The sequence below is a fragment of the Callithrix jacchus genome, chromosome 6, assembly GCF_049354715.1.
Source record: "Callithrix jacchus isolate 240 chromosome 6, calJac240_pri, whole genome shotgun sequence".
Lineage (NCBI taxonomy): Eukaryota > Metazoa > Chordata > Mammalia > Primates > Cebidae > Callithrix > Callithrix jacchus.
In genome coordinates, this window is record NC_133507.1 from 76,205,578 (window position 1) to 76,218,564 (window position 12,987).

Sequence of the window (12,987 nt, forward strand, 5' to 3'; positions counted from 1 at the left end):
CTCAAATAGGAAAAAGACAGAAATCTGAGTTCTATTTTCAATTCTGCTAGTTCAAGTTTTGTGACTTAACATGGCCAGGCTAGTGGCTCATCCCAGTAATCCCAGCACATTGGAAGACTGAGGCAGGAGGATTACTTGAGGCCAGGAATTCAAGACCAGTCTGGACAACATGATAGTGAGTCCCTATTTCTACCAAAAAAAAAAACATTAGCCAGACATGGAAGCACATGCCTGCAGTCCTAGTTACTGAGAGGCTGTACCAAGGGATTGGTTCAAGGCTGTGCCAAAGGGCTCAAGGCTGCAATGAGCTATAATTGCACCACTGCACTCCAGCATATCTGTCTCAGAGGGAGATTCTGTCTCAACACACACACACACAAACACACACACACACACACACACACAGATAGGAAGGTACTTTAAACTATTTCATCAAAATTAGCATCAGCCTTGCTCTTCCACTGATCTTACACTGGCCAACTTACTTAACCTTTCTGTGCCTTAGTTTCCTTGTCTCTAAAATAAGGATACTAATAAAATTGACTTTTGAAGGTCTTTATGACTAAATGAATCAGTATCTGCAAAGCACTTAGAACAGTCTTTGGAGCATAGTAATTGTTATGTTTTGTTAACTAAATCTGTAAAATAATATACTACATGCAGATCAGTTGCTTGAAATGTCACTGCACCTCAAAATCATATAGGAAAATGTATATAAAGATAGATTCTGTGGATCCATCCCAGACAAATGAGAATCTGCACCAGTGGGACCTGAACACCTGTAATTAAAATAAATAAATAAGGTAAGGTAGACTTATAAAATGCTTTGGTAGAAATAAGATTAATGTCTTACGTCAATTTGGCCATATTTCACACTCTCCATCAGCACTTTTCCTCTTTGATGGACAAAATAGACACTATCTAAAGAAACTTGGGATGTAAAACCAACAGCTAGTTTTACAAAGCACTAAGCAAAACTGCTTTGCTTTTGCCAAAGCAAATAAGTAAAAATGGAGCAAACTGATCCCTATAGCTTGGGATGTGGTTTTGGGGGGAAGGATGGAGAAATTAGTTCTGATGAGCTCTTTCTGTCATTGCCCCATATTCATTCCCTATCCCAGGATAAAGATTGGCACCATCTTTGGGTCAGTAAATGATGGTTAACTACCAAGAAAGAATAAGTCATCTTCATCTTCCAATCACTTCAACAAAGAGTGACACAGTAAACTAAGGCTAAAGCAAGTGCTGACACCTTTACTAGGTGCAAATTTTATTATCCAGATTTGCAACTAGGAAGAAAATGGAATAAGCTATAAATACTATGTCATCAAGCCATGAATATGATGACCATGCCAGCCAGAACTGTGTGGCTGCATAGAGTAGGCAGTATATCATAGGGGTTCAGAGTAAGATGGACATCCAAGCACAATCTACAGGAAATTTTTGTGACGAAATTTTCATCAGTCTTGGGTGAAATTAGGAAAATACATACAATGTGGAAAATGTACAGTGAGCTAAATTTATTCTCTTTAAATAACTATTATTTATTTTGAGATTCAGTTCTTCCATGTTATTTGGTGTTAGAATGTCCACTCTTATAAAATTGTGATAAGACTTCTAAAATCATTCTTACTGTACAAAAGAAAATAGTCTAATAAAGTTACCATTTGTTTTTTTAAAATTATTAATGAAAATGTCAAATTGAGAACTATTAGATTATTGGCTTCATGGCAGAATGAACCAGTGTCATCCTTGACCCTCACACATATTAGCTGTATGAACCTGAGAAGGTAAGGCCTCATTTATACAATGAGAATATTAACATTACTATTACTCATATTGTTGTTATAAGGATAAAACATGTTAAGACCTGCCAGATGTTTACCACAGTACCAATACAAAGTAAACATTCAACACATTTTAATCACGTTAAAAATTTATAACCCAATTCACCATCTTAACTTCTTCATAAATAAGTTGTAATGGATATACCTTCACATATATTTTGTTTCGTTTTTCTTTCTTTAAACTAATGGTTGTATTTCACTGGAGTCTTGATAGTCATATAAATCTTACCCTCTCTATCAGAAACTAATTATATCATAATAATCTCGAGAGGAAATTAAGTGAGTTATTATCTAAGCTACATAATCCTCCTCATATGTCAGTATTCAATTTATTAACAAAAAAGAGATGCTTTGCTTGTAATATCAAGGCAATTAATATAAGAGAATAAGTTGACATTTACTGCTATCTTTAAGGTGTCATTTGGATGATTTTTGATTGTGCTATGCTTTTAAATTCTTTCTGTTTAATTCTTCCTGTGGCTACTCACCACATGCATTATGTTCACCAAAGTGTCAACAAGCAGATTAATCACACTCTCCCTATAATGTTATATAAGAGCTTAAATAAGATTTAAGTGACAATTCAATGTAGTGCAATGTATGAAACAGAGTCTCAATTAATTCCTCTTCGTGTTAAAACCTTAAGGATATATCTTGGACAGCACCCATCTATCTCAACCAAGAGCACATTTTTTAAAAACATGAAAGAAATTTAAGTATTTATTATAGACATTGTGTTTAATGTTCTCACAGTCTGTAAGATGATAACAAATATGCTCCCATCTATGATAATAATAGTCATTCTTTTCCCTACTTCCCTCTCAAACTATCTTGAAAGGATTAACCATTAACATAGAACAATGCTTAATAACTGATATTTTGAATCTTGTTTCAGTTCAGTTATGAAGGGTAGGTAATTAAGATAGGGTAGACATTAAGAAAGAGCCTGATAGTTCATAGGACTCTAATTATGTAGACATCGAATCAAGCTGAGCCCTTAAAGAAAAGCATGTCTCTTAACTTTAACTTACAATTTAAATTTTAGATCCCATCAATCTCTGTAGTGATAACTTTTAAAAATTAAGAATTTCATTTAAATGTGTAAGTCTGAAGACATACTAAAAAAACTTGAAAAATTCATAGCTAAAAATGAATTTAAAGACATGAAAGCATACAGTAATCAGAATCACACAGATGTCTCTAGCCACCTGTAACCATTTCTTGGTAATCAAGCTAAGACCAATTAAACGTATTATAATAGACCTGCTACACTGAAAAAGCAGACACAGGTCTAAATCTCAAATCAAGAAGAAACAAATATCAAGGAATTAAAGTCTGTTTGGTTTATACTTCTCCTCCAAAAGACCAGAGATAATTGTTTATAATGCCTAAAGGGATGACTATTACTGAATTAACAAATGTATTCATTTTTATAAATTTCCTTGAAAAGCCAAATTTCACAATGAAAAAACAGACTTTTCAAAAACACACAAGCATATATTTGAATGGCAGAAGTCCTTCAACAATGTGCCTTAAGATAGAACTTGTAAATAGAAGACTAATCTGATAAAATAATAAATGGTTTATCAAAGAAGACAGTGCCAGATTTTTAAATGTGATTTATGTTTTCAAACATATGCTTAGCGCGCGCCTCTCTCTCTCTCTCTCTCTCTCTCTCTCTCTCTCCCTCCCCCCCCTCCCGTGTGTGTGTGTGTGTGTGTGTGTGTGTGTGTGGAGTGTGGGGGGTAGCTGTCAGAAATGTTATTAAACAGTTTGCCAGAATAAATGTGAGTATATTATATATGTCTTGAGTTGATGTTTCACGTGTTTATTTTGATGACAAGAGCATAAGGAAGGATTTAGAACCAAAGCCCAGTTAAAATCCTTTGATAATTAGGCATATGGTCATTCAGACTTCAAAGCAGTGATCCTGTTAGATCCCATTAGATTTAAGATGTTTACATGTCCCTGCTAGTAGGGACACAAATACAAGAAGGTGATGTACTAAAAGTCACTGTCAAGAATGTGTTGTTTGTTTCAAGAGGTGTCCCTTGAGAATATTAAGTCTAATAAGGCAAATTACAAAGGTCACAACTATTTGAACTGTCCATTTTTATGAAGCAAAATGAACACCTAACAGAGATATGTAGTTTATAATTTTTTTTACATAGTGAGACTTAATTCTATTCAGGCATTTTTTTCAACTGTTCTTATTCAGAAACACCAAGATTCTCTTTATCTGCCCATTCAGAAAGAATAAAAATACCCATTTGTTACTTGTTATCTCACTCGTTTTCTAAAATCCCAAAGTTTTTAAAAGCTGTACAAGCTTTATTATATGAAAATGTTCCTGTTAAACTACTATTTCTAGAAATCAAGTTAGCATGATAAAAACGTACTTCACTATGACATAATGGCTTAAACTGAAATGACTGCCTAGTAAGTTAAAAAGTTAAATGCATAAGTTAAATTTGTAAAAAAAAAAAAATAGTAGGCATCTCAAACAATATCTGCTTTTTCACCTTCACTATGTCTTTGCTATTTTTAAATGCAAAATTTTGGTACAGTATTAAGTGATTTATAAATATTTTTAAAGAAAAATTGCTTTGAACATGCTCCTGTACAATACTCATGGTAAATCACCAACTATTTTAAGAGGTGACTAGCATATCATCAAAAAAAGCAGTATGTTAAGAAACACTGTATCCAGGTACTTTGGGAAACTCTCATATTCAGGCAGTATCACACATCTCATATATATTTGAAGCAGTATGGGGAATCCATAAATTATTTGGGGTAAGTGATCCAGATTACAGATCAATATGTAGCCCCCAACTATTTTAAGCTGATCCAGCTGTTCTTTATATAAGAGAGAGAACTTTTCACTCATTAGAAACCACATGAAAGTATTCACCCAAAAATAATGCCATGTCCCATTTTACTTTCAGGTAGGGAGGCTGAGTGATGCCATATTTCAGGGCCTCTAAACTCATTTCTTCAATTCTGCAATGACTGTTTTAAAGAACACCAGCCAAGTTGTGACGTTCAAAAAAGGCAAATTCAAGCAATGACATCAACTACAAAGAAACAGAAGACTCCTATTTCAATACCCTTCTACTAGTTCTCAATTACCGTTCATAAAAAACTAAATGAACCCTCCCAAAAAGGAGTGGGGAGGTGGAATTCAATTGTAGACTCCTTAGCATAGCCAGTAACTTGGAAGTCTATGATCAGCTGCATGCTAATCAATCAACCAAAAAGTGTTTATTAAGCACTTACTAGTTTCCCCACACTACTAGGGACTACATATCTGAGAGAGCCTCCATTCCCACATTCCCACTCGGGACTTTCTGAACTAGAATTAATAGCACCCTATAATTCCTTTGGAAAAGCTTTCTACTCTTCCTCTCCAAAGCGGATCTGAGACATAGTGCCCCTACTTAAGCAAGTAGCTTAAGCCCTGGAATGGGATGAGCATCACAGAAATGGTGAAATAAAAGCATTTATTTAAACAAGCAGGAGCAGCCAGGAAAATTATCTATGGAATTGAGGGTGGATAGGAGCTGAAGGAGAGATGTGAAATCCTGGTTTGCTGCAAACAGTGGAGAGAAATGCACTGCATTAGGCTATGAAAATTCTCCACATCTAACCAATTCCTAAATCAAACGAACAGGGTTTCAATATGAAGGTTCTTAGTCTGCAGGAGCCAAAAAAACAAAAACAAAAAGTAGAGATTTCAGGGGTTGGGGGGCAGGGGAAGAAAGGTTAGTAATGCAATGCAAAAGTCATTCATTGAGGAAAAGGAAAGGATGCAGGTAATACAAGGAGAATGAACCTCGAAGATGAGAGGTTCAAAAGTAAATAGCCAATAGATTTACCTTACTTTTCAATATTCTCAAACCAGCAGGCTTCTTTAACACTAGGGGGCATGACAGAAAAAGAGAGAGAGAGAGAGAGAGAGAGAGAGAGAGAGAGAGAGAGAGAGAGAGAGAGAGAGACTGACTCTGAGGAAAGGCAGCTTTCACATAAAACTGAAAATACACAAGGAAACCAGAAATTTCAAGGACGCTTTGGCAGCCAAGTGGCTTTAGCCTTGCAAATAAAACCCACGTTGTTAGGCGGTTTCCGGGAAGCCTGACCATAATCTCTCCAAGGAAATCGCTTTCCTAAGCACTGAATGCATGGCAGTCTAAGGCAGGCACACCTCAGTCCCCAGAGCTCTTCTCCTCTGCTAGCAACACCTTTGCCTAAAGAAAGCTCCCACCCTTTGGAGGCTAGTTTCCCTGAACCCCAAAGCATCTATGTTTGCCTGTCCCACTCTCCGTCTCCAGCAGCTGACTATAAATGTTGGGGAGGCAGACTCACCACCTAGAAATTCAAGTAAGCATAGAGAATCGGGTTTGCGGGAGGGGCTTGCGCAGCTTTCGCTGTCCAGAGTAGCAGCCTCGGTGCGCTCAGGCTCGCGGCAGCGCAGCGCCCTCGGACCGGGCGAGGGGAGCCCGCCGTGGCGCCCTCCGCTCTACCCCTTGAACCCCTGATTCAGGTCCAGGACAGGCCGGACAAGGGCAGGCTGCCTCCGTCCCCTCTGGCCCCAAGCAGGGAAATCTCTGCACCTAGAGATGCCCGTTGGATGGGCCAGGACTTGCTACCCTAACCAATGCACTTCGGATCAGGGGGCTGGTACTGGGAAGACCGGGCAAGGAGATGCTAGAGGGAGGCACATAAGCTGCGAGAAGCAGACACAGAGAAAAACAAATGCTGCAAGACGGAAAGACAAGCGGAAAGACAGATTTACGGGGACACAGACATCCCAAGACTAACAGGGGGAAATAGAATAAGAGAAAAAACAGATAAACGGCCGGGGAGTGGGGACTGAGGGGACCAAGACTCAGAGAGAAACAGAGGCAGAGACATACATGGAGAGAATGAGAGGCAGGAGGACTCTGAAAGAGCGAGGCAAAGGAGGCAGAATAAGAGGGCAACCGTCGAGGAAGACACCCAAGATCCAGGGAGCGCCCGGTGTCAGGTCGAGTAGAAACTCCCGCACCGCTGCTGAGGCTGCCAGGAGCTGTTGCGAGAAAGTTGCCTGGGCTGGCAAGCAGAGCCACCCCCGCCGCGGAGCGTCACCAGAACACTGAGGGGACCAGAGGCCCCCCCACCCACCCAAACTCAGCAGGGTAGCCGGAAAATCAGAGCAGAAGGTGGGCGGCGGCAGAAAGTTCCGCGCCACGCGGTCCTCCCGCAGCACCTGCAGCCGCGGGCGAACGCACTCTGAGCTCCCGGGAGGCCGCCTCGCCGCGTCCTCCCGCGCTCCTGCCTTTGCCCTGGGACCGAGCCGGGGCGCTGGACTCCGCGCCCTGGCACTCGCCGCGGGACTTTGCGGCACCCAGCCCGGTCATTCCGGCAGCCCAGAGGGACCTCGTCCCAGTCAATCACGAGGAAAAGAGGAGAGCGAGAAAGAGACGGAGACCTGCTATCGTGGCCAACAATCCCGCGAAGAGGGAACAGCGGACCACGCACCGGATTCAGCCTCCAATCAAGCGCAGCAGAGGCCGGCCGGCCGTGCCGAGTGCGAGGCTCGCCGAGCCCGCGCTCACCTGGAACCCGCGTCGGCCCGGGAGCGCCGCGCGCAGCCCCGGCTCCCGCCCGCGCGTGTCTCTTCACACTTCCCGGCGAGCAGAGGGAGCCGGCTCCGGCCTCAGCCAGCCCCAGAGAGGCCCCCTCATAGCGCAGCGGCTGGCTTAAGGGCTCCTAGAGCACGGCTAGAGAGGACGCCGAGGCCGAGAACACGCGGAGAGCTAGTGAGGGCTGCTAGCACGTTGTCACTTCGGCTGAGGCGCCGCCGCCGCCGCCGCCGCCGCAGCCTGGTCACTTCGCCCCGGCCCCCGCCCCCCTCCCACCCCAGCCCGCCGCCTCCCGGCCCCTCCTCCTCGCGTGGTCCCTCCCCCTCTCGTAGCCCCAGCCTGGAGGCCTCTCACTGGGCTAGTATCATTTACGTAACCAGCACTCCGGCCCTCCTCCCTCCCTGCTCCCGCTCCTCCCCGGGCTGGGGCTCTGCGCACCGAGCGCGCTCCAGCTGCTCCTGGAGCTGGCGCTCCTGCGATGTGCACAAGTCCCGCGATACTTGGCAGGCACGGCCCCCGAGAGCCACCGTGGGGTCAGCTCCTCTCCCCGGAGAGCGCCTCCCGACTCCTAGCTGCCTTGGGTTCCCGTAACGCCAGAGGCGGCCTGCGTGCACGGTTCGCCCCATGCGCCGGGGAGCCTTTTAGAGGGGAGCTGGAGGATCAGAGACTGCCCTCGGGGAAAACGCCTGCAACCTCACCCTTGCCGTCGGCTCTCCACTGGAGACATGCTGCGGGGTACTTAAGGCTTCCGCGCCCTCCGTAGAAAGGACAAAGTTTGGCCTCTTGTTGGTTACAGTCCCTACACCTTGGCAGGATCCTAGTGTTCTACTTGGCGGTGGCTGCTGCCACCGAACGCACTGTAAGAGTACTGGGCACATGGAGCGCTTCCTTGTGCTCTCAAATTTTTATGAAGAGGTAAAGAAAAAAGTGGGGTTTTGAAACCTTTCTCAGGCAGGAAGATAGGATATTAAACACGCACTCTGAAGTGCCTGGCTGTTGGCATGTCTAAGTTAATGTGTGGTACCAGTACCCCATGGTGCTGAGTTTAAATATGTGTAAAGATTTTATAACAGTGCCTGGCACAAGGTAGAGACTTAAGATGGAGGCATTATTAGCATCTGAAAGACTTGAGACCTATCCCCTACTGCTGTGGGAGAGGAACTCTTCTAGGGAATTGGAATTACCGAGTTCAAGTTCCTGCTTGACTATTTTATTCACTGTGGCTGTTGGCTAGTTTTGACCCCTCGGATGTCAGTTTTCTTGTTTGTAAGAAGAGTTTAACGGGTCCATTCTTCTCACAGTGTCACTTCACGTGTCTTACAGGATGTTTTTGGCAGAATTTGGGAAGGATATAACAGCTACATAAAAATAAGAGCTACGTTTCACAAACATATGATACTATTAATTATAACCTAATATGTCAATGGAATTCTTGATTATACACATGAAAGGCAATTTCCAGGCATATTATCTTTTTATCTTTTCATGAGTCAATTATCATTTAAATTTGTATGTTAATAACTATATTAATGTCTTCTCCTACATTATCCATTCTGTCCCACCATCAATTATGGAGCATTTACCAGAGATGCTTCTGGGAACGTGTGAGTACACAGGGTCCCACTCATAAGACTCTCAAATTTCTCTGTACTGCTCCCTCTAGTGAATTCCAGTCCTACCATCAGGTCATTTACCTCTGCGTGGCATACTGAGAGAAACTCTGGACCAAGTAAAAGATCAGTGTTCTAATGCTGATACAGCTACTAACTAGTCCTACGTTCGTTGAAGACAAGCCCCCATTTTCACATTTTTAATCTCTTTAAAAGGCACAATACCATTTTGCAATCTTTGTGGTAATAGGCAAGAATCATAAACTTGTCAAAGCTATTTCGGTAAGTGTATATTTACATAGCCCCAGAGTATCATCCTAGAAAGTATTGGCTTTTGCTCAATAATACACCAGCCCAAAACTTATTGGTCCCAAACAATAAACATCAATAATTTCTTAAAGCTCTGTGGGTTGTCGGGGGGGGTTCTAGCTCAATTTGGTCTAGAGGTCTAGGATGATAGCCTCACTCACTTGTCTGGTGACTGGCATACTTACTTGTCTTGAGGGTGTGGGACTCAGCTGCAATGTTCTGTCTTTTGTTTAATCTAGCCCATCATCCTTCAATAGGCTAGCACTAGTGGTAGTTGCAGGGCTCCAGAAAGCAACAAGGGAGTGCAAGCTCCAATGTGGAGCACTCTTTGAGATTCTATGGACGTACATTTACCAATATCTCATTAGCTCTGGAAGATACATGGCCCAAACATAGATAATATGCTCCATGTCATGATGGGAGAAACTATAACACCACCTTTAGGAAAATGCATACATAAATGAAAATAACTTAAGGCCATTTTAATAATATATATAGATCCTTAATTACAAGGGAATAATAAATTACATGTAGTGGATAATACTGGTAAACATCACCTTAACCAAGTGACCAAGGTTAAAGTCTCCAATCAGTAACCAAGTGGTATCATGAGCCTCATGATATGATGCACTGAGAAGTACATAACGTTATTTATTTAGGATTCCAGACAATAACAAATAGTATAATTGAATGGAATCATGAGAAAGCAAAGACAAGCCCAAATTAAGGAAAATTCTACAAAATATTTTGTCTATACTTTTCAAAAATGTCACAGTGATGAAAGTACAAGAAAAGCTGAGGAACTGTTCCATACTAATGGGGATTTAAAAACCATGACTACTAAATGTAATGTATAATCCAGAACTGGACAGCAAACTGGGAAAAATATCTATTAATATAAAGGACATTATTGAGACATTCTGATTCAAAATATTAATAAAAACCATAATATCTAAACTAGAAGACTTTGTAATAAAAATTAGTTTTATATCAATATTAAATGTCCTAATTTTGATAATTATACTGTGATCATGTATAAGAAATCCCTTGATCTTTAAAAATACATAATACAATACTTTGAAGTAAAAAGAAGACAGTGGTTGTAAGTTATTTGTAGATGGTCCAGAAATACCTATAGAGAGAATGATGAAGCAAATGTGACAACCTTTTATAATACTATTGGTAAATTTCAGTAAAGGGTTTACGTTAATTCTTTGTAGTAATTTTGCAATATTTTTTGAATTTTCAATACTTTTCAGAAAAATTAGGTAGTTATCATTATTTATGTCACAAGAATAATAACTAACAATTCGCCTGAATGAGTGTTGGAAGTTATTAATAAGTTATATTTTTTCAAATAGAAAGGCATTATTCTTAATCAAAGTGGAGCTATTGCAAGTATTTGCTTAGATAAGTGGTATCATCAATACTGTACAATTCTTGGCTATAAGGCCAATATAATGGCTACCAGGCCAATAATGTCTATTGTCCATTATATGGCCAAATGTATAGGGACTTAGCTATAGAATATACTAAAGATAGGGATGTGAGTTTAGCAGCTACAGTTGTCCATTCTGTGATTAACCAAGGCCCTCATTCAAAAGGGAAATAAAGAAACAATGAGATAGTTACATCTTGCTGAAATTAAATTACCAGGTTTGGGAAAATTATTAGGAATGAAGCAAAAAGGAAAACATATTATTTAACTTTAAGAGATTAAGACTAGATGAGTAGAATGCTGGAGATGCCATTATTAAGGGAAACCAAAAGCAATAACTTTTCTTTTTCTAAACTGAAATCTAATAACATTTCTGTTTAATTTTAACATTTCAGTGGCTTCTCATTGTCAAAAATCTGTAACATGCCTTATAAGAACCTTTATTCTGGGGTTCTGCTTACCTCCTTTGTACTTAACAATGAGCTAAGCACTGTGGTAGGTGTTGAAGTCAAAGAGGAAAGTAAAGACAGCCCACACAAAACTTAGGGTTCAGTCATTCATCCCATGAATATACATTGAGCACTTACAGCATGGCAGTTATTTACTAGGCACTAGGAATACAGCCGTGAACTAAGGCCAAGGGTCACTGCTATATTCCCAGTGCCTACCAGTGAGCAGAAGACAATGCCTAGCACTGCCTAGCAGTGAGAAAAATGATATAGATCCTGCCTTCATGAATACTACATTTTGCTGAGGTATGCCCTAACCCAAATGTCCACAACCCCTTGACCACAATACCAGTCTTTGGCCTGTTAGAAACCAGGACACACAGCAGAAGGTGAGGGGAGGATCAACCAGTAAAGCGTGATCTGTATTTACAGCCACTACTCATTGCTCACATTACTGCCTGAGCTCCACCTCCTGTAAGATTAACAGCAGCATTAAATTCTCTTAGGAGTGTGAACTTTCTTGTGAACTGCACATGTGAGGGATCTAGGTTGTGCTCCTTATGAGAATCTAATGCCTGATGATCTGTCACTATCTCCCATCACCCCCAGATGGGACCATCTAGTTGCAGGAAAACAAGCTGAGGGAGCCCATTGATTCTACATTATGGTGAGTTAGATAATTATTTCATTATATATTTCAATGTAAAAATAATAGCAATAAGGACACAATAAATGTGATATACTTGAATCATCCTGAAACCATCCCTTCTCCCAATCTGTGGAAAATTGTTTCCAACAAAACCATCTTTGGTGCCAAAAAGGTTAGGGACTCCTACCCTAACCAAATAAACAAGTAGGCATGTACTTATGCCAGGTGATAATAAATTCTAGAAGAACATTGGAACAGGCTAAGAGTTGGGCTTTTCAGCTCATGTACCACAAATAGTTTATAGATACACCATAATATATTGACCACTACACCCATCAGAAGTAGCCAAGCAATGTGGCCTCAAGTTGCTAGAGCCCATAGTTAGATAGCCTTTAGTTATGAGAAACTTAATAAGGACTTCTTGGAGAATGGCCAGCATGTGCAGTTCAAAGTATAGCCCATCGTGGCTGAGAAAGCAAAGAGGTTGGGCAGGAACTTCTAGAGGGTATAGCGCCAGCTAATGACCCAAAGATTTAGCAACATAAAGATTAATATATATATAATTATATAATATAAAAAATATATATATTTTATATATAGCTGACTTGTTATTTCAGTGGTAGCCATTTCAGCTGCAGATTGACTGTTCTTATAATGCATGGACATTCTTCATATTTAAGCTTTGCCATTATGTTGAATAGATTTGATAAAATCCATGTGTAGCCACAAAAACATGAATCCAATTAACGAAAGAAAAGTAGAGATGATATATTTTTAATAATATTTTAACTGATGTAAATATTTGGTCATTAAAGCAAATGTTTAAAATCTTTCTCTCATCATTTATGATGATAAATTATTATACCATCATTTAAAATGTCACAATCAGTAAATATTATAGCTACTTCAAGCATAAAATCTTTTGTTAAAATGTTGAGTTTATGAAAACAAGATCTCATTATAAGTTTTAAAGTTTTATTTGAAAGTCTTATGATTCAATATATCTTATTATTACTGTAGGTTTTATAATAATAATTTCATAATATGAAGAAAGTATAATT

At 40.4% G+C, this 12,987-nt stretch overlaps 1 protein-coding gene across 32 annotated transcripts in view; it reads right to left on the reverse strand.

The window, feature by feature from the left end:
- The window catches only part of GALNT13 (polypeptide N-acetylgalactosaminyltransferase 13), a 690,911-nt gene extending 683,184 nt beyond the window's left edge, over nucleotides 1–7,727 (reverse strand). For 20 of the 32 annotated variants that reach the window (XM_078327734.1, XM_054257623.2, XM_054257635.2 and 17 more), the window contains exon 1: nucleotides 7,318–7,727. The gene's annotated coding sequence lies outside the window, so the exon portion shown is untranslated. The remainder of the gene's footprint in view (nucleotides 1–7,317) is intronic. The other 12 variants (XM_035304875.3, XM_078327740.1, XM_054257627.2 and 9 more) reach the window with 2 other exon arrangements.
- Between the last annotated feature and the right edge of the window lie 5,260 nt (nucleotides 7,728–12,987).